The sequence below is a fragment of the Melanotaenia boesemani genome, chromosome 24 (genome assembly GCF_017639745.1).
Source record: "Melanotaenia boesemani isolate fMelBoe1 chromosome 24, fMelBoe1.pri, whole genome shotgun sequence".
NCBI classification, from domain to species: domain Eukaryota; kingdom Metazoa; phylum Chordata; class Actinopteri; order Atheriniformes; family Melanotaeniidae; genus Melanotaenia; species Melanotaenia boesemani.
The window spans coordinates 3,892,611-3,915,432 of NC_055705.1; the positions used below are offsets into that span (position 1 = coordinate 3,892,611).

Here is a 22,822-nt window from a genome sequence, read left to right on the forward strand (position 1 = left end):
ACACATTGAATCTAATTTGTCATGTGGTAAGTTTACTATGAAGTTCCTGACTTCACTGTTAATTATATATTTATATATATATTTCTTTTATATTTATAATGCTACATACTTTTTGCTTTTCTTAGACTTTTCTTGTAAATAATTTATATTGCACCTTCTTGTTGTGATGCATGTTCACCTTATTCTGTCTGCTTTCTGCACTGTATTCTATAACAAGAGCTGCTGTAACAAGTGAATTTCTCCACTGTGAGATTAATAAAGTCTAATCTAATCTAATCTAAACCTGACAAGGAGTAAAGTGTAAAACATGACAGCTATAAAAGTACAGTTGTCACAGAACGTCTTGAGATGCATTAAACAACTATTAGAAAAGCTTTTGTTGCTTCATTGTTTCCATGACATTTTGGGTCTCAGTGTACTTGGAACTCTGTGAAGAGAGAAGCTTTTTGATCTTAAATGTGCACCAATACATACTGAAGTTGTCAGAAGTGGGATTTGAACCCACACCTCCACAAAAAACTGCAACAGAAACAAAAGAACGTCCATTGGCAACCCCTGAACATGGATTCTAGGGAGGGCTTTTGGACAAACTTCACCTTCCCTGCATGGGCTCCCCAAGGGGGTGTAAAGATACACCGGGGGCATTTGTGCGAGCATCCCTCCCCCCTCTAGCCTACAGGGAAAGTAAGAGTGTGTGTACCTCTGACCACCACTGAGACAACAAATCTTTTATATTTTTACTAAAATTGCAGGACTGCACAAATACACCAGATGGATGGAGATTCTGTCCAAATCCTCTCCCTTTGTCCATGAGCCCTCCCCGTCTACAAAGTGTAGCATTCACCCCATTCAGGAGGGGCTTCCAGCCCTTACCTGTCAGCAAAAGGGCATTTTGTCCATTTGCAATGCCAGCAATGTTAATTTTGTGTCCAAAAAGTGTCATTTTGTGTGTTTGGGAAGTTACAGCTTTTATATGTGAGTCTTAATCATCCTGCAGACTGGATTTTCCAAGATCCAGTAAGTGGCAGGAAGATCTGTGTGTGATGAAAGAGACTTCTTTAAAAGGGCTATGGGCTGCGCTTTACAGGGACATATAAGAGACCAAAATCACACTTTATATAAGTTACAGCTTTTTTATGAGAGGCTGGAGACCAAGCAGACATCCAGCCTGCTTGTGCATCAATCAATCAATCAGTCTTTATTTATAGAGCACTTTTCATACAAAAATGCAGCACAAAGTGCTTTCCATGGTTAAAACAATGCCCCCCTCCAACCACACACACACACACACACACAACCCCCTCCCTCCCCGCGTCCTCTCACATACCAGTATGTACAAGCAAGCATACACACACACATACTTGCACATATTAAAAGACTACTGTAATGTGAGGTTGAGCACAGATGAGCCTGGTAAGGAAACACTATCACAGGGAGCCGTCTGCACCAGGAGCCGCTCACAGGCCACGACCGCCAGGACACCGACCCAGGACACCAACCCAGGACACACGGCCAAGTGAGAGGCAGAGGAGCCGCCCAACCAGACCAAAAGAACCTGCAGGACAGAGCCCCAGCAGCCACAGCCGATGAAAGCCCCCGGTGCAGAGAGCCCCCTCCGAGGAAACACTGGAGAAATAACCTAAAAATAATATCAAGAATCAAGAGTCTTTATTGTCATTGTGCAAGGCACAACGACATTTTGTTTCAGAAGTTCTCGGCTTAAAAGGAACACTGTAACACACGAAGATAAAAGTATGGAAAGGAAATATACCTTTAGATAAATATATATATATATATATATATATATATAAAAGAGTAAAAGGAATAACAGTGCAAATCAAACAAGTATTTAAAGTGACTGGCATGGAAGTGATCCACATATTGCAGCATATTGTCCCAAAGTGCAGTCTGAGTGCTTCTGCCTGTCTGCAGGAGTTTAGTGTTCAGTCTATGGATGGGGGATGGGGGGTGGGGGGAGATGGGGTGATGGATTCACAGCTCTGGGGAAGAAGCTGTGTTTCAGTCTGTTGGTGTGGGCTTTGATGTTTCTGTATCTCTTTCCAGAGGGAAGAGGTACAAACAGTTCGTGTCCTGGGTGGGTGGGTCTGCAGCTATACGACTGGCCCTTCTCTGGACCCGGCTGTCGTATATTGAGTCCAGGAGCGGGAGAGGACTCCCCACCATCCCCTGTGCTGTTTTCACCACCCGGGCCAAGACCTTCCTGTAGTGTGCAGTGCAGCTCCCGTACCACACTGTTGCACTCAGACAGAGAATGCTCTCTATGGTGGCTCTGTAGAAGTTTGTCAGAAGCTGAGAGGAGAGTCCAGTCCTCTTGAGCTTCCTGAGGAAGAAGAGCCTTTGTTGGGCCCTCTTCACCAGGTGCGATGTGTGTGTCAGAACAAGGTTGTTGTCTGAACACCATCCTGTCAGGTGCTGGATCTCCGCTCTGTAGAGGGTCTCATTGTTGTCCGATATGAGACCCACCACGGTGGTGTCATCTGCAAACTTCAGAACCATGTTTGTGGGATGGATAGCAAAACAGTCATGTGTGAATAGGGTGAAGAGGGCCGGGCTAAGCACACATCCCTGTGGTGTGCCTGTGCTCAGGAACCGTGTGGATGATGTGCGGTCCCCAATCCTCACCACCTGAGGCCTATTTGTGAGGAAGTCCCTGATCGAGAAGCATAGGGGGTTAGACAGTCCGAGGTTGTGGAGTTTCGGTGTCAGCTTGTCCGGGATCACCGTGTTGAAAGCTGAACTGAAGTCCACAAATAACATCCTGACGTAGGTGTTAGGATGCTCCAGGTGGGTCAGAGCCGTGTGCAGTGCCAGTGAGACTGCATCCTCTGTCGATCGGTTCTCCCTGTAGGCGAACTGATATCTGTCCAGAGTAGCAGGAATGACGTCCTTGATGTGACTTAAGACGATCCTCTCAAAGCACTTCATGATTACTGGGGTGAGAGCGACCGGGCGGTAGTCATTGAGGCAGGTGACAGTAGATTTTTTCGGCACAGGCACAATGATAGAGGACTTGAGGCACACAGGAACTGAAGCAAACTGCAAGGACAGGTTGAAAATGTCCAGAAAAACTCCAGCCAGCTGTTGTGCACACAGCTTCAGAACCCGACCTGATACCTTGTCTGGTCCTGCTGCTTTGCTGGTGCTGATCCTCCTCAGGGTGGAGCTAACCTGGTGTTGCTGCAGGACGAGAGGCTGCTCCTCACGCTGTGGAAGATAAACAGTCTCTCTGCTGCCAGGTGTGTCGAAGCGTGCAAAGAAACTGTTGAAGGTGTCAGGTAGGGTGGGGTCATGGCTGATCTGCTGGTTGCTATTCCTGTAGTCTGTTAAGGTTTTGATGCCTCTCCACATTTCACGTGGGTTGTTGTCAGTGAAATGCTTCTCAATGCGCTGTCTGTACCTGTGTTTGGCCTGCTGGATGCCCTTCTTCAGTTCTGACCGGGTCCTGCTGTAGGCCAGCCTGTCACCTGACCTGTAGGCTGCATCCCGAGCTTTGAGCAGAGACTCCACTGTGCTGTCACACCATGGTTTCTGGTTTGGAAACACCTTGATGGACTTTGTGGGTAGAACAGCATCAGTGCAGAACTGCACGTAGTCCAGGACAGATGATGTGTAGGCCTCCAGGTCTGAGTCATCTTTAAACACTTCCCAGTCAGTGAGTTCAAAACAGTCCTGTAGGGCTGAAGAAGCCTCCTCAGTCCATACTTGAACTGTTCTGGTGGTTGGTTTTGTCCTGTACATCAGAGGTTTATATGTTGGAATCAGCCTCACAGAGATGTGGTCTGACATGCCCAGGTGAGGAGCTGCTGCCGCCTTGTATGCTCCTGGGATGTTGCAATAAACCTGATCCAGTATGTTATTGTCTCTGGTGGGAAAGTGTATGAACTTCTTGAATTCTGGAAGCACTGCTTTGAGTTCCACGTGATTGAAGTCTCCAGCCACAATCACAGCTGCCTCGGGGTTGGAGTTCATCTGCCTGGTGATCAAACAGTAGAGCTCCTCTAGCGCTAGCTTAGCGATAGCTCGCGGTGGAACGTAAACAGCTATGATCAAAATGGAGCACAACTCTCTCACCGTCTTGAATGGCCTGCATTTCACAGCCAGATATTCCAGGTCGGGTGTGCAGTGCGTTCCGATGGTGTGTGTGGCTGTACACCAGGAGTTATGGATGTAGAGCGCGAGCCCTCCACCTCTGCTTTTAGCCGAGGCTGCAGACCCACTAGCTCCACCGCTGTGTTGGGTGTATTGCAGTCCAGCCAGGTTTCCGTAATGATGGCCACACAGCTGTCCATCCTCCATGAGACGATCCTCAGCCGAATCTCTTCGATTTTGTTGGCTAGTGATTGAGCATTTGTCAGGAAGAGACTGGGAAGAGCTGGTCGGTGTGGGTCGGCTTTTAGCCTAGCACACGCCCCGCTCCTCTTACCCCGCTTTTGTTTACATTGTCTCCTCCGTCTCCTAGGCCACAGTGGAGGGATGGTGAAAGCCGTGGTGGTTCTAAGGACCTCTGGTGGTATAAAATCCGGCTCAGGGTGTGCGTAAAGTTGGCAGTTTCTTCCGAAGTTAATTAATTCAGTCCTGCCATACTGAATTAATGCCTCCAGCGACTGGAGCAACAACAAAAACACGAACAAAACAAACAAAAGCCGAGAGCCCTGAGCTGCTGCATGCACACGCGCCGCCATCAGATGCAAAATATATAATATATAATAATAATAATAATAATAATATATATTATATAAATAGAATAAAAGCATAGAATAAATAAAAATGGGTTAACATAGAAAAATAAATAGGCTAGGGGAATAAAATAAATAAAAATAACATGAATAAATATTAAGTAAAAGCTAAATTAAAAAGGTGGGTCTTGAGCCTGCTCTTAAAAACATTAACGTTCTCTGCAGCCCTGACCTCCTCCGGCAGGCTGTTCCACAGACGAGGACCATACCACTGGAAAGCTGCTTCTCTGTGAGTATGTGTCCTGACTTTAGGTACAGTCAGGAGGCCAGTACCGGAAGACCTCAGGGGCCACGAGGGTTCATAAGGTAAAAGCAAATCTGAAAGATAAGAAGGCCCAAGACTATTAAGACATTTAAAAACCAGTAAGAGAACCTTAAAATCGATCCTGAAACACACGGGGAGCCAATGCAGTGACTCTAAAACCGGCATGGCTGCTGTAGGCCCATCCAACCACCAGCTTCTCTCCATGTCTGCTGGAGACACCCTTCACTGTCTCTGCAACTCCACCTGGCCCTGGCCTTCGTGCTCCTGGTACTCCGGAAAGAAAGACTGAAAACTTTAAAGAGAGGGGAGAACTGCACTGACTCTGCTTTTTGCCCTTGGTACTCCAGTAAGAAACATTTAGTGCAAATTTTCTCCCTTTTTAATTTTTCCAAAGTCAACTTTTGTGCGTCTGGTCTGCCAAACAGAACTTTGACAAAATACAGAAGAGACGGTCTCAGACTCAGAATGTCATCCTGCAGGCTGGATTTGTCAACTGATGTTACAAGGTCCAGTAAATGACAGGAAGACCTATGAGTGATGAATGAGACTTGTTTGGAATGGATATGGGCTAAAATATTCCAGTATTTTATTCCAATATTTTACTGCAGGCTCCATGTAGACCCATGGAGCAGGGAAAAATTAAAAACACTCCACGGTATGCTAAATTATTTATTTTAATTGGAACATTAATAAACATGCAGAGTACACGTCTCTAAGAACAGCTCATGAAGCCACGAACAAAAACTTTTTTATTTAAAGTGTCTGTAGATGAAAACTGGTAGATATTTAAATGTTGTTAAAGTGTTTTAGCCAACCACAACAATGTGTGGAATTTTGTTGGTGTGATTATTATTCGTCCTGTTCGTCCAGGCGGCGTCTCTTCATGTCTGGTGACCAGTTGTGGAAAACATCTCAGCGCATTAAATCAAAAGCTCAGCAACGAACATAAAGACAACGTGTGGTTCACGTTTTGAAGGCTGGGCGTAGAGGAGGCCACCAGGCTCTCTCCGAGGAGGTGGGGGGGAGCAGGGCAAGACCCTTGAGGAAGAGAGGGAGATGCCCGGTCAAAGCTCCGTCCAGCATGGACTAAAACAGCACTGACAGTCCAGAAACAATTCCAAATGAAGGAATTTTTAAACACAAAGAAGTTTCTCAAGACTGCATGTTGCTCATGGATCTATTGTCTGACCCAGAGTGCAGTCGTGACTGGTTCTGGCCTGTATAGCAGCAGCCACTCTCCATCTTCCTGGTACTGCTACCACCACCGGACCGTACCGGCTTACTTTCACCCCGTTTACTGTTCATTTGAAAAGTAGAAAAAATAGCGGTTCATGGTTCACACCGTCAATATTTACTTCAAAGTTTTGTGTTTAGCAGGACCTTCTCTAACACAGTAGCTGCTGGTGGTTGACAGGGTTTATACTTCACATATGCAGGGGCGGGTCTAGAAAAGTTCTGATGGGGGCCAGGCAGGAACACTTATAAATGTTCATATTTTTTATGAAATATTGAACTGATCATTACAACTAAAGCGATCATCTAATGTAAACAAGTGGAGAACAACTTGTATAAAAAGTATTTTCTTTGGGTGATGCTGCTGTAGGACTTTTATCACTGCTGCACAAACACACTTCAATGATAAAAGAAAAACATGTTTTTATTCAGATCATCAGTTTTATCAGAGTTTCTTCACCAATGTTGGCTGTTTAACTTCAGTCGTCACATCTGCTGGTTTTATGACAGATATTATCACCATGGAGACGGTTGGTGAGACGATGATACATGAATTCTAAATGATGATATAGATCATGGTAAAAATGATTAAGAACAACAGATAAAAGAACTTTACATGCTGCATTTACTGACCATTGTACATCTGACAGTTATCCAAGGGAAGGTCAGTCAACAGTAAATATCTGTAGCATTGGTTCTTTTTGTTGATGTAAAACAGTAAAAACAGGAAGATTTCAGGCATATAAAAACTCCTGAATGGTAATTAATCATGAGCAATTTGGAAGCTGTTATTAATCTGATTAAATATTTTAATCATTTGACAGCTTTAATTTTACTTTAATTTTATATTATATTATATTATATTATATTATATTATATTATATTATATTATATTATATTATATTTTATTTTATTTTATTTTAATTTATTTGATTTTATTATATTATATTATATTTTATTATATTATATTATATTATATTATATTATATCATATTATATTATATTATATTTATATTTATTATATTATATTATATTATATTATATTTTATTATATTATATTTTATTCTATTTTATTTTATTATATTATATTATATTTTATTTTATTTTATTTTATTTTATTATATTATATTATATTATATTATATTATATTATATTATATTATATTATATTATATTATATTATATTATATTATATTATCATACAGATGTTTTTATGGCTGAATGGGATACTGCTGCTCTGGATAAATGTAAAACCACCTGAACTACTACAGATGTCTGGATGATATCTGGGAATCTGGACCCACTCTGAGGAGGACATTAACACATTCATCCACACACTCAACAGACAATAATTCTATTAATTTTCTGGACACAACCAAGTTTAAAGGACCAAATTTCTCACAACACAACCATTTAGACATTAAAGTTTACTTTAAGGAAAAAAGAACATAAAGAAACAGCTTTAATCCCAAGAACACCTTTGCTGGATTAGTTGAATCATAAGTATTAAGTTTCCACTGGATCTTCACACAAATGGAAGATTTTAAATATGCCGCCCAAACGCTGTTCTCCACCTTGTCCAGCAGGGGGCACTCTTGAACCTTCCTCAGGTCCTGTTTTAAAACATTTCTCCAGGTAAATCCCATCCAGGTCTCAGCTGCTCTCCCGTTTATCACCACCTTCTCTCCACACAGTGAGGCTGGTGGGAAAAATCTAAAATACTTTTAATTCAGCAGAACTTCCAGAGGAGTTTAAACACCCATCAACATCTGGTCCAGCACTTTGTGTTCCATGGCTGGGATGCAGTGCAGGCCTTAGTCCTGGACTGCAATCCACACTAGACTGATGCACAGAGGAGGACTGAGAGGGACTGGGTTGGCATGGCCTGAACAAGAGGATGTTTCTCCTTCCTTGATCTGGTCCCCTCCCTGCAGTCCCTCCTCCCTCTACCTCACTCAATCACCTGACTTACTGACATAACTCTAACTGATTATTAGCTTGTTTTGGTAAATACAGTCAGCTGTTTTCATTTTTATCTCGCCGTCTGACCTGAATTAGGCAGTGAAAATGCTCATATATCTATTTGTGGGGAAAATAACAGTGTGATGGTTTGATACTGGACTAAACTTCTTGTTTATTTTCTGGATGCAGATGATTTGCTGGAGTCACTGACTGAATTCAGCAGCTCTGTCCTGCTTGAGTCAAACGCTGCACAAGCTCTTCTCTGTCCATACCGCTACCGTGTCAGGTGGTTTCATTAGGAGACACAAACACCAAAGTCTGCAAACATCAACTCATACATGACTGTAGAAGTCTCTCTGTAGCAGTGAGGACCCTGGTTATTGATAGAAATCTAATGGAGCGCATAAATAAGGCACTCTTCTTGAGCTTTGTGGAAGTGAAGAAAGGAACATGAGGGCAGCAATGGAAAAGTTACATTCTCTGACCAACCTTCAATTACTTGCTGCACTGACACAACACAATAACAACAGCCCGGCGGGTTTCCTGGCTTGTCATGTTTTTCAACTTGTAACTGCAATGGAAGAGAAACTAAAATGTCTTTGTTTCATCTCATAAACTTGGTCCAACTTTTTACATCACACACTAGAAAGAAATGCATTTAGATTCATAAACTCACTGTTCATGCAGACGCCGGAGGTCGTTGGTGGCACTGTTAATCAGTCTTCCATTTCTCACCAGAAACAGTCGTTCATGTCCATCTGCGTCTTCGTCCACCACGTCTTTGATACAGTCTGGTCGTACTGACATGTAGTACTGGTCAATTATCTGTGGAGACAAGGAGTTGAAGAAATGAATGAAAGGGAGGAAATGCAGACGTGGATCTTGGTCCACATTTATAGACAGTGATGTTCAAATCAAATTTACAGCGTTTTCAGACCCTTCTAGCATCTCAAATTAGTGTCTAGTGACAAATCTAGTGGATTTTTCTGGTTTTATTGGAGACTGACGTGAAAGCATGTTTACTTCTTCTCAATGAGTAGCAAGTGCTGCTGCAGGCCCCTCCCCCATCCAAAATAACACAGGAGGCTTGGAGCCAAAGCAGCACCCAGCTCCCAGCTGCAGTCAGAACAAATGTTCACCTTTGCTCCAGGACCAGAATCAAAGCTGCTGCTGGCTGATCCTGTCCTGGCTTACCGTCAGATATTATTGCCTATTAATGACGAGTGTGGAGGAAAAAATTTAAAAAGTTAAAAGATCTGTAACATGTTCCAGGCTCTTAATCAGAGAACAGCTGGAGCTCCAAGTTAAAGTACTTAGAGTGACACTTTAACTTTAGGTCTGTTCATTTTGGGCCAGGGATATTTTTGTCTTTTCAACTGTTTTGAAATGAAATGCAATTTAATACATTTTTCCAGATATCACTAGAGCTTAAGGTTACAATATTAATGTCTGTGTCTATTATTTGACTCATTTGTCTACTAAAATAAATTTAAATAAAAAATTATAAATAAATGATAAATAACACATTTTTAGGGGACAAAATGTGGCAATTAAAAGAACAGCATGTGTTATCATTGTGTGTATATAAAACATAAAAGTTTATTTCTTTAGCAGCATTGTGCTGTGAGCCATATAAACACTTCATTTGCTGCTTTTTGTGAACTTTCTCTAAATTAGATGTTTCTGCTTATATCAGCCTCATACAGCTAGCAGATGGCTAAAAGCTAGCAGGTGGCTAACAGCTAACAGGTTCATGAACTGTGTAACAGTGTTTGTATGTGTGAATGTGTTTCAATGTTGACCAGCATGGCAGTTCAACAAAGGAATGCCTAGGGGTATTATTCTCGCTTTGGGTGATTTATGAGCCCTCACAAAACTCAGAATCCTCGTAGGAAAGAAGTACCACTTCAACGACAACCCATGTATTTTAAATTTAGAGCAACCATTTAACAAATCCCATATGCATTCAAACAGCACCGGTGGTTTCACAAAACCCCCATCCCAATTTCAGCCCTTCATCCCTGTCCTATGTTTAAGTCTCTGTTGTTTATACTTATTGCCAATTGTGTCAGGAGCCCATTGGCAGGACCACCACACAGAAACCTTTCTTGTCACAAATCTATCTAATATCTTATCACCTAAAACATTTTTTTTACCATGGTGCATGCTTCATCCACACTGAAACTCTTAAGACAAACACTTGTTCCCTAATTCAGCTGCTAGCTCATACCAGATATGTTTTCAAGGACTTTGGGGATAAATAGGAGGTAATAATATCTCTGCAGTTGGCAAGAAGATAAGAGTATCAACATGGGCTGTTAAAGCAATGATTCCATGATTAAAATCACTTACATTAAAGGCCTGCATTACATAACCAGAAGACATGGTCAAGCACAGAAGTGACAATGAGGGTATCAACAAAACTGGACAAGGCTCCAATCTGCCATAAGAGTCTGACAATCCACATAATACTGACTGTGTCCTCCTTATACCCCTAAAGGAGCTTTGTCCAGTCAGCTTCATCTTGCAGGCTGACAGACTGGCTCGTTGGTCTAGGGGTATGATTCTCGCTTCGGGTGTGAGAGGTCCTGGGTTCAAATCCCGGACGAGCCCCTGAATTACAGCTGTTTACCATAGAAAGTAGATGCTGATTAGAAACAATTCAGGTGGTTTTAACACATTTATCCAGAGCACCATTCAATCACCAGAACATCTCCAATATAATATAATCATCTCACCAACCGTTTCCATGGTGATCATATCTGTCATAAAACCACCAGATGTGATGAGTGAAGAACAAACAGCTAACATTGATGAAGGAATTTATAAAACTGATGATCTGCATAAAAACACATTTTTCCCTTTATCATTGAAGTGTGACTGCAGCAGTGATAAATATCCTACAGCAGCATCGCCCAAAGTAAACACTTTTTTTTAACTGATGTTCCAAGGTTCAGTATACATAAAGTGTTATTTGGTCACTCATATGTCCCCGAAATGCCCAGCCCATTACCTTTCTAAAAAAGTCTCATTCATCACTGACAGATCTTCTTGTCATTTACTGAATCTTGGAACATCAGTAGAAAAATCCAGTCTGCAGGATGATTAAGACTCAAATAAAAGAAATGTTGTAGCTTCTTAAATGGACAAAATGACACATTTTCAGTACAAAACAGGGTTTCTGGACAAATTTTTACATTGCTGGCTTTGCAGATGGACAAAATGACGGGTAAGGGAATTTTTTGCAAAAATACAAAAGATTTTATATATTAGTGATGGTCAGAGGTACGTGCATGCTTACCTTTCCTGTAGGCTAGAGGGGGGAGGGATGCTCGCACAAATGCCCCCGTGTATCTTTACACCCCCTTGGGGAGCCCATGCGAGGAAGATGAAGTTTGTCTAAAATCCTCCCAAGACCCGTGTTCATGGATTGCCTTTTTTTCCATTGCAGTCTCTTCTGGAGGTGTGGGTTCAAATCCCACTTCTGACAACTTCAGTATGTATTGGTGCACATTTAAAATAAAAAAGATCCTCTCTTTGCAGAGTTCCAAGTACACTGAGGCCCATTTCTATAAGAAGCCATAGTCACTTCATGCGATCCATTACACATCTCCTAATTAGACTTTTTGTTTCATGGTTTTTTTCTGAACATTTTACCTCAAATGTGGCCCAGCTCGCTCCGTCTGTAGAACATGAGACTCTAAATCTCAGGGTTGTGGGTTTGAGCCCCACGTTGGGTGTTGAAATTTTGATCATACAGTGATGCTTGGTCAGGAACCTTCAGCTGATCGCTTCCTTGGAGAACATCTACAGCTACGAATCTTTACAGCGTGTTTACAGGTGCAACAGATTATGATTTGACATGGACACAACTACACCAAATAACCAGAAAAAACTAGGTTAGTTGAAGTCATCCTTTCCTTGCTGCTCTCACACACTGACGACTATACACAAGTCTTGATAAACATTAAAAGTTTTGCAGCATTTTATTGCTCAGAGTTCTTTATTAACAAATTATAACATCAACAACTATAAACAGACTTCCAGGGGCAACAAAATCTCATGGAAAAAATGAAGTGACAAAAGCTTTTCTAATAGTCGTTTAAGTCATTCTTCTGTGACAACTGTATTTTTATTGCAGTCATGTTTAACCCTTTAAACCTGAGGGTTTTTGGAGGTGTAGTTTGCCTGAACAGACCTACCCAAATTAAATCAACAATAACTGTAATTTTTAGGTCAATATACATAAGGGTGGTCTCAATGGATAGGTAAGACCCCATGGAATATAAATCCAGTGTCAGAGACATTGTGAGTGTTAATATGCCTGTGCAAATGTTCATAAACCATAGGTAAAAAAAATATCCTCTGCAAATTCTTTTTTTTTTTTGTACACAGATGAAAACATCATGACAGAAATCATTCTGTGCATAAAGATACCACTGCATGCATTCAGCAACTCCTTGACTACAACTGTACAAAGTTTCATGAGAACAGAACAAAGCTCAGAGCTTTTATGCAGGTTTTAGTGTGGATAGTATCAGGCGGACTTTACATTTGGCCACTTGGATGTGCCAAATTGTGCTGTGTCTGTATTTGCTCCAGAACTTCTAACACGGTGTATCTGGTTCGTTGTAATTTCTTGGACATGTTCATGGCTTTTATCCTTCGTTCTAAATGGATAAAAAGTTATAATGAAGCAAAGAAATGAATGCTGTTCGATGTTCGCTCTTTCCGGTGTGCCCACGTGCGTAACTGCAGCAAAATGGCAACGATGCTCTTTTGTTTACGCACAAGTATTTATACCTGACAGATAAAGTGTCGTTCAAGTGTAAGATATCGTTGGACAGCTTGTAAGATGTAGAATTCGACCAAACTTTATTTACACTGCCAAGACCCACAACAAGACAACAAAATGGCTGTGAATGGGAGCATATGACATGTTAGCGCATGTCGCAGTTTCACCATTATGGATTACTACGCTGTGAGTTTTAGTCGAAGAACAATGTGGATAGACTGAAAATGACCACAAAAAGGTAAGGAAATAAAAAATGTGGCTGTTGGTGAGAATAGCTTTGGGATTTGGTGTATTTGGTGATAAACATGCTATCTGATAAGGCTGCTGTGATATGCGACGGTTAGCTTTGTGTTTGTTTTGAGACTGAGGTGAGGTGCTTGGTGAATATCTTTTTATGTTTGGTATCATATGAAAGTGCAGCTTTTCTAGTGTCATCTGATACCCAACATGTTTGGGTGGAGTGAACGGATCACACGTTGTGTTGCATTTTGTTTCGGGTGTTACTGGTTATGGTGGAGCTGTTGTTTGTGGCATACGTATTTTAAAGTTGTTATTAAACAAATTCTTTGTTGACCACATGCACTTGAAGAGTTGATTTAGTGGTGTTAGGTATTCTATACATTATAAATAAAATATCCTAACATCACTAGAGTAACTTTTAGTGTTTTTGGCACCTCCCTCCTGGTCGGACGCCTGTTGCAGCAGCTCCAGTTCTGTGGGTGCTTTTAGTGTTATTTTAGTATTTATTTTATCTTTCCTTTGGCTTTTCGCTGTGTTTATTATTTATTGCAACGGAACAGCCATGGTTTTTGTATGCTCCAAGTTCTTCTTTTCACTTTTATTGCTGCTCTTGTTACTCCTCGTAACCGAGAGCAACGCTCACAGTGGCAGGCCCATTGTTTACTCTCGCGACCAGCTGTTAGCGCTGAGTAAACCTGTACTGTCGCCGGGGGTCAGGCACGATATCCCGAAGGAGCTACGGAGGAGACACCAGGGATGCAGAGCCGGAGTGAGGGTGAGGGCAAGGAAGTGGAGATACAAGCCTGCTGTTCCTGCCATCATAATGGGGAATGTGCGCTCTCTGGCGAACAAGATGGACGAGCTGGCGGCGCTGATTAAAACACAGAGGGAGTACCGTGAGTGCAGTTTACTGAGTTTTACGGAGTCGTGGCTGCACTCACATATTCCGGACCACAGCGTTGCTGTACCCGGCTTTGTGACCGTGCGGGCGGACAGAGACGTGACAGACAGCGGTAAGAAGAAGGGAGGAGGGATTGTGCTTTATGTGAATGAACGTTGGTGCAATTCCGGACATGTCCGTGTCAAGGAACGTCTCTGCAACCCAAACGTGGACCTGCTGGCTGTTGGGCTACGGCCGTATTACTTGCCAAGAGAGTTTACATCAGCCATTGTGGTAACAGTTTACATTCCCCCATCAGCTGATGCGGAGGCTGCTGCTGACGTTATCAGCTCCATTGTCTCCCGGTTGCAGACGCAGCAACCAAATGCCTTCATGGTAATCACAGGGGACTTTAATCATGCTAGCATGGACAGAACACTGACTGACTTCACTCAGTATGTGGACTGCTCCACTCGGGACAATAAAACTCTGGACCTACTGTATACAAACGCACAGGGAGCATACAGTGCAACCGCCCTTCCCCCCCTCGGCAGGTCAGATCACAACCTTGTTCTGCTTTCACCAAGGTATGTGCCTATTGTCCGGCGGCAGCCTGTGCCCACAAGGAGAGTGAGGAGGTGGACACAGGAGGCTGAGGAGGTCCTGCAGGACTGATTTGACTGCATAGACTGGGATGCACTCTGCCTGCCTCATGGGGAGGACATCGGACAACGGTATGACGGACAGCATCACGGAATACATCAAATTCTGTGAGGACACTGTCATGTCCTCCAGGACTGTTAGATGCTTCCCAAACAACAAGCCGTAGATCACTAGCGACCTGAAGACCCTACTCAACAAGAAGAAGAGAGCCTTCAGGTCTGGAGACAGGGAGGAGCTGAGGAGGGTGCAGCACCAAGTCAGGGACAAGTTGAGGGAGTGTAAGGACTCTTACTGGAAGCTGGAGGCCAAACTCCAGAAGAACAACATGAGGGAGGTGTGGTCTGGAATGAAGGAGATCACAGGATGTGGGGGGAGAGGCAGACTGGCTGATGGTAATAGGGAGAGAGCTAACGAGCTTAACACCTTTTTCAACAGGTTTAGCTCTCAGACTGCCCCTGTCTCCTCTACCCCTACCCCAGCCATCCCACACCTCCCCCCTCCTCTTCCAACTGCTCCACTGCTGGAGAGGCTGGTGTTGGCCCACCTGAGGCCGCTGGTGAAACCTTCTCTCGACCCTCTGCAGTTTGCCTACCGGCCACGTGTGGGGGTGGATGATGCTGTCATCTATCTGCTGCAGCGAGCTCATTCGCACCTGGATGGTAGTGGAGGCATTGTCAGAGTCACATTCTTTGATGTGAAAGTAAAGTTTTCTAATTTGAGTATTATACTAGGTATAAAAACTAGATTTGTTGCTGTAATTTGTTGACTGTTTGAGCTGCATCAGTGTAATAAGTCATTTCCCTCCGTGCTCTATTGTTTCCTCTGTCTCTTCTACTTAATCTCTCTCCATCTGATAAGAGTTCCAGTAAAGTCAAACTGGTCTTGGGGAGGGTGAAGCTCTGAAATGAGCATCAGACTGGTGAGGTGTGTGTTACCCAGTCATAGTGATGGACAGCTGTGTGTAATCATGTGTAGTGAAGGTTTGCATCGGAGCCATAAATCTAAAAGGAGGGAGAGGACTTCCACTACAGATTCATCTCTCTCCTTCTCTCTAAGCTCTGAGCTTCCTCTGCTGTCGCAGCGTTGCTCCCGCTGGTAAACCAAACGTTGGCGATTTCCTGCCGTAAGACGATGCATTCATGGACAGCTGGTTTAAATGTAAATCTGGCCTCACATCGTCTGAAGAGAAAACAGAAGAAACGATCAGCGCTAGTAGCGGTGCTGGTGTCAGTGATGTGGTAGCGTTGGTGCCGGTAACGTTACCAAGCAGCCCAAATAAAAGTTTCAGGCTAACCGGCTCAGAATAAATCCGTGGCTTGAAAATAACGGTGGTGACATCAACCACACAATTTAATGTTCGGTGTTTTGCTGTTTCCATGGTGTTTCTAACACAGCAGCTGTAAAGAAAACAGAGGCGCTCTGTTTGAAGAGGAAATGAACAGGTTTCTTAAAACTTTATAACTTAATAGCACAAAACTACCGAGTCCGTCTGATGAGATCAATAGAAAAAAGTTATCATGTGATCAAGCATTATTAGCGTGTGGAAGAGATCATTAACTTGAGGAAACGTATTAGTTAAACCCACAATTATCATTTCATGTGGTTGTATTTTAACGTTGAGAGTAATTATAGAAAATTAACTGAGCTAACTGGGTTGTTGAGGTGTTGTTGGGTGCCCACAATTTAAGGATGCGTGTCCCTAGTTTTTTTCTTTTTTTCTATCGATGTCACCAAACGTTTTCGGTACTAAATGAACTGGCTTGTGCAATTTTTACTCATCTGGTTAAATTAATGAAAAAGACGGAGCATCCTTCTGATAAAGCCAAAGTTAAATTAACAACATAGAGCCTTACTTTTCTTTCTTAAAAAAGGGACAGTGTGTGGACATTAATTACAATGGTTCTGAATGTCCAAAGCCTTGGGGACCCTCTGTGCTCTTTGTGGGTCCCAGACCCCAGGTTGGAAACCACTGAGACAGCAGTGCTGACCGGAGAACCAGTAATCTCCTGGCCTTCTGTGACTTGTTTCTGTAAAACAGAGTCTAAGTAACTTGTATTAACAACCCACTTTTAAACAGCTGACGTGTGATTACGGTTTACCTGAGACACTTTCCTGGCCATGGCGACATTCGGCTCTGCAGCTGCAACATGTGAACCACCAAGTTAAAATGGCGTTGTGCGAGCAGCTGCTTGCGCAGCTCTGCCTCCTCTATTCCTTTTTTTAGCGTTTTCTATGGTTTTTAGACGTGGTTTTCCTTTTTCCTTTACAGTAGTCAGTACCAGGTGCAATTCTGCACATGGGAAGCCTACTTTTATTGATTTTCTATTTGGATTTCTGCTTCTTTTGGCACTTTTCCAAACTTCGGCGGGGGACACCTTTGGTTTCAGCCACGGCTCCATTGTTTACACCAGGGACCAGCTGTTAGCTCTGAGCGGCACTGCTCTTCTCTACGCGGAGAAGCCGGAGATTCCCGCGGAGATACGGAGAAAAAGAAGAGGCTGCAGAGCAGGAAGAAAGCTCCAGGAGAGGAAACGGAGGTACAGGCCATATTTACCCTCCGTGATTATGGGAAACGTTCGTTCCCTCTCTAACAAGACCGACGAGCTCACGGCGCTGACCCGGCTACAGCGGGAGTTCAGGGAATGTAGCCTCATGTGTTTAACGGAGACGTGGCTGAATGGACTTATTCCGGACTCTGTGGTTTCCCTGGATGGATTTAAACTTTCGCGTGCGGATAGGAGTGCAGCGGAGAGTGGTAAGAGGAAAGGCTGGAGACTCGCGGTGTATGTCAACGAGAGATGGTGCAACCCTGCACACGTCTGTGTAAAGGAACAACTCTGCACCAGGGACATTGAGTTACTCGCTGTGGGTATGCGGCCGTATTACCTCCCGAGGGAGTTTTCACACGTTATACTGTTTAATGTGTACATCCCTCCCTCGGCTGATGCAGCAGCTGCTTGTGAGCTGCTCCACAGCGCAGTGACTCGGATGCAGACTCGCCACCCGCAGTACCTCCTGCTCATCAGCTGGGATTTCAATCACACCTCGCTCTCTGCCACTCTCCCTACTTTCGTCCAGTACGTGAAGTGCCACACCAGGGAGAACAAGACGCTGGACCTACTGTATGCTAATGTGAAGGACGCATACACCTCCGCCCCCCTCGCCCTGCTTGGACGCTCTGATCACAACCTCGTACATCTGCTCCCTGAATACACACCCAGGGTGAGAAGACAGCTGGCACAGAAGAAGTCTGAAAGTGTGGACCGATGAGGCCAATGAGAGACTGAGAGACTGTTTCCAAACCACAGACTGGGAGACACTCTGCAGCTCTCATGGAGAGGACATTGATGGCCTGACCCACTGCATCACGGACTACATCAACTTCTGTGTGGAGAACACTGTGCCAACCCGGAGGGTGCGGTGTTTCTCCAACAACAAACCCTGGGTGACCCCTGAGCTTAAAGTCCTGCTGAACCAGAAGAAGAGGGCTTTCATTTCAGGGGACAGAGAGGAGCAGAGGAGAGTTCAGCATGAACTCCAGTATAAGATCAGGCGGGCCAAGGACAGCTACAGGAAGAAGCTGGAGGAGCGGCTGGAGCAGAAGAACACGCGGGACGTGTGGAGAGGGCTGAAGGAGATCTCTGGATTTGGACAGAGTGGTACCAGAGGGACAGCTGATGGAGACCAGCGATGGGCCAATGATTTAAATCTGTTTTTTAACAGATTTGATTCTAACCCCACTCTCTCTGCCCCCCCTCCCTCCTCTTCACACATCCCCAGTCCAGCGTCAACCATCCCCTTCCCCCGACCACCTTCATCTTCACTTTCACCTACCCCCCATCTCCACTCCACACCAATGGACTCCACCACCAGCCCCCCACTGCCCTCCACCTCCCCCCTCTCCCTTACATCGGCCCAGGTGAGGAGAGAACTGAGGCGGCTGAAGAACAGGAAAGCTGCAGGACCAGACGGCATCAGCCCCAGGCTGCTCAGGACCTGTGCAGACCAGCTCTGTGAGGTGCTCAGGTACATCTTTAACCTGAGCCTCAGCCTGGAGAAGGTCCCTGTCCTGTGGAAGACCTCCTGGGTGGTTCCGGTTCCTAAGATATCACATGCTAAGGAACCGAACCATTACAGACCCGTCGCCTTGACCTCCCACCTGATGAAGACCATGGAGAGGCTCATCCTCGGCCACCTCCGCTCCGTGGTGTGCACCACGATGGACCCGCTGCAGTTTGCCTACAGGCCAAACATTGGGGTGGATGATGCTGTCATCTACCTACTGCACAGGGCGCTGGCTCACCTGGAGACCGCTGGGAGTGTCGTGAGAGTCATGTTTTTTGACTTCTCCAGTGCGTTCAACACTATCCAGCCGGCTCTGCTGCGGGGGAAGCTGGAAGGAGCTGGAGTGGATGGAAAGTTAGCTGCGTGGACCATCGACTACCTCACCAACCGGCCACAGTACGTGCGTCTGCAGAACTGTGTGTCTGAGGTGGTAGTCTGCAGCACGGGGGCCCCTCAGGGAACAGTGCTCTCACCGTTCCTCTTCACCCTCTACACCTCGGACTTCACCTACACCACCAGCAGCTGTCATCTCCAGAAGTTCTCTGACGACTCAGCCATTGTGGGCTGTGTGTCTGAGGGGAACGAGCTGGAGTACAGGTCAGTCATCATGGACTTTGTGGACTGGTGTGAGCGCAACCACCTGTGCTTAAACACCAGTAAGACCATGGAGATGGTGATTGACTTCCGGAGAAGGACACTACCCCACACACCGGTGAACATCCAGGGGAAGGACATTGACCGGGTGGACAGTTTCAAGTACCTGGGTGTTCACCTCAACAGTAAACTGGACTGGTCACACCACACAGACGCCCTGTACAAGAAGGGCCAGAGTCGCCTCCACCTCCTGAGGAGACTGAGGTCCTTTGAAGTATGCAGGCCTCTGCTAAGGACATTTTATGACTCTGTGGTAGCCTCTGCTGTCCTCTACGCTGTTGTCTGCTGGGGAGCGAGCAGCACTGACCGGAACAGGAAGAGACTGAACAAGCTGGTCAGGAGGGCCAGCTCTGTCCTGGGCTGCCCGCTGGACTCTGTGGAGGAGGTGGGTGAGAGGAGGATGTTGGCCAAGCTCACATCCATCATGGGCAACACCTCTCACCCGCTGCACCAGACTTTGGGGGGGCTGAGCAGCTCCTTCAGCAGCAGACTGAGACACCCTCAGTGTAGGAAGGAGTGCTACCGCAGGTCCTTCATTCCCACTGCTGTCAGACTGTACAACTTATCTGTATAGTCATAATACTGTGTAATGTTTATTTATATTCTGCTGTGCAATACCCCCCATTATCAATGTCATCATATTCTTCATATCCCACCATCACCATGTAAATATGTATATAGTCTGTGAAGTTGTTGTTATATTTTATATATATATATATAGTGTGTGTATATATATATATATATATATATATATATATACAGTCATATGCAAAAGTTTTTATATTTATAATGGTACATATTTTTGCTTTTCTAGACTTTTTCTTGTAAATAATTTATATTGCACCTTCTTGCTGTGATGCATGTTCACCTTATTCTGTCTTTCTGCACTTTATTCTATAACAAGAGCTGCTGTAACAAGTGAATTTCTCCACTGTGAGATAATAAAGTCTAGTCTAATCTAATCTAAGTCTTGGTTTGGTAAACTGAAAGGTAAGAACTGTGTAATGAGAGGCCGTTTACTGAACTAAATATATTTATCTGTAGCCAAGTGAACTAATAGTAAACATCTGTCATTGTGAAACAGAGCTTATAATGTTTTAAACTGTTTACCTGTTCACATTCGTTCTGCTTGTAAAGCTGGTATTGTGACAACTGTGTGGGGTATTTTAGTGACGCTGGCCCTTTAAGAGCAGCTTCAGGCTAGAGCACGCAGGCTCGTAGGTTTCCGTCACACCGCGTGCTGCCAGCAGGAGTACTGGAGTAGTGATGTACGATGCCACTCGCTTTCTTTCTGATCCGATACCAAGTAAAATACAAGCCAGTATCAGCGATACCGATCCGATACCGGTCTGATACCGATCCGATACCGGTCTGATACCGATCCGATACTGGTCTGATACCGGTACTTTGTCCAGAAACTTCATGTGTTTGGAAAATTACTTTGAGAGCAGCTCCACTGAGGGGAAAGGAAGTGGTAGTAACTTTTTCATAGAATACTTTGTGAATCAAACTGAAATTACCAGTAAATTGGATAAATAAATACATAAATACCACATTAACTGCATGTTTGTCAACACCTACATATTAAAATATTTAGTTACCATCAGTCTGAACAAATGAGAGGGATTGATGTTTTTGTCTTTCTATCCTATTAAATATTTTTCATCCTTTACTGTATTTTTAAAAACCCTACAATGGCTGCTTTACTGAGTATTTAATGACAGCAGCCTTACCGACTGAATCTAGGCTTGTTGAATTGATGTGAGCTGATCTCAGGAAACATTTCACTCCAAGCTGAACTCATACAGATATTTATTGCAGCATTTTCTTATTTCATAACCGTATTTAATGCTGTACATAACAGAACAGGATGCAGTCGTCTTTAGAACGAGGGGAACTCCTGTTGTTTGAACATCAACACAAAATCTGACAGGTGGTTCGCCCAGGGCACAAAACTAGCCAGGACCTCCTCTGTCTTAAACCCAGCAGACAGATGAAAACCACTTTCCAACATGTAGCATCAGTGGTCCACAGCTCCACGTTTCCTCCCTCTGAATAGTGGTTAGTACCTGCTAACTTTGGCAACCCTGGTTTGTGGACGAGATCCACCACCAGAACTGTTTGAAAACCTTTTGCCATTCTATCTTGGAACCTCCATTTTCAGGTGGGTATCCACAATTTGTCGTGTGAAATCTTGGCAACAAAATAGACCGTACTTCATTTTTGGAGCAAGAATCCATACATGTCTTTCCATTCTGTTCCAAGGCAGAAAGCACTGATGTCAATGGAAAGGAACGTGGTCTTAAAAGAAGATTGGCCACTCTTCTGTCAGAGGCTTTCCACTGCAGTGGTGATAGCATTAGGATTGTTATTTCACAGAGACTCCTCACCTCCAGAGCTACTCACCATCAGTGATGATCATTTTGCAGTGTGGGAACAATATTCAAATGATGTCTTTGTATTTTTTTGCATGAAGTCAGAAAGATTGAACAGGACAAAGGCCTTGCTCGTTTCATGTATTCTGGTGATTTCGCAGTGACAGCAAATTGGAACAAACGGTCAGTAGAACCCATCTCTTGGTGTCTTCCTCGTTTTCTTGGGTCTAGCTCAACTTCAGTACCACCTTAGTCGAAGCCCCATCACAACTTTTGTGACATTGGTTTTTCTGATAAACTGGATCTTCCTTATTCTTGCCTCCAGTGTTGGCATCGCTGGTGTATGAATGTGTGGATGAATGTTCGGTGATGGTCGGAGAGGCCGTAGGCGCAGACTGGCAGCCACGTTTCCGTCAGCTTGCCCCAGGGCAGCTGTGGCTACACACGTAGCTTACCATCACCAGGTATGAGTGAGGAGTGGATGAATAATGGATTCACACAATGTAAAGCGCTTTGGGTGCCTTGAAAAGCGCTATATAAATCTGATCCATTATTATTATTATTATCTTTCGAACTTTAAGTGTCACTTTGTAAAAGATAAAGGACCCCTCTTCTCCAGCTCCTTGATCACAAAGACAAACACAAAGGTACAAAAAGTAAAGGTGAGTGGGAAATTTTACTCACCAAAATCATACTATAAGGGCCTGGGTAGCTCAGATGGCAGAGCATCAGACTTTTAATCTGAGGGTCCAGGGTTCAAATCTTTGTTCAGGTGTGTAGAAATGATCTTTCTCACTTCATTGCTCAGACTCAGCGTTCCCTCTGTCCTTAAAGACTGAAAAGTTGGGGGATTGTTTTCCTTAAAAGGGTCTATGACATGACGCCTCCTTTTTCTTTCCAACTGAGTTTTTCCAGCGAAAAAACCCTCAAAATC

At 44.1% G+C, this 22,822-nt stretch overlaps 1 non-coding gene across 1 annotated transcript; it reads left to right on the forward strand.

The window, feature by feature from the left end:
- The first annotated feature begins 10,757 nt into the window (after positions 1–10,757).
- trnap-cgg lies at positions 10,758–10,829 on the forward strand. Its single transcript has one exon. It is a non-coding gene; the product is annotated as a tRNA-Pro (tRNA).
- The last annotated feature ends 11,993 nt before the right edge of the window (positions 10,830–22,822 follow it).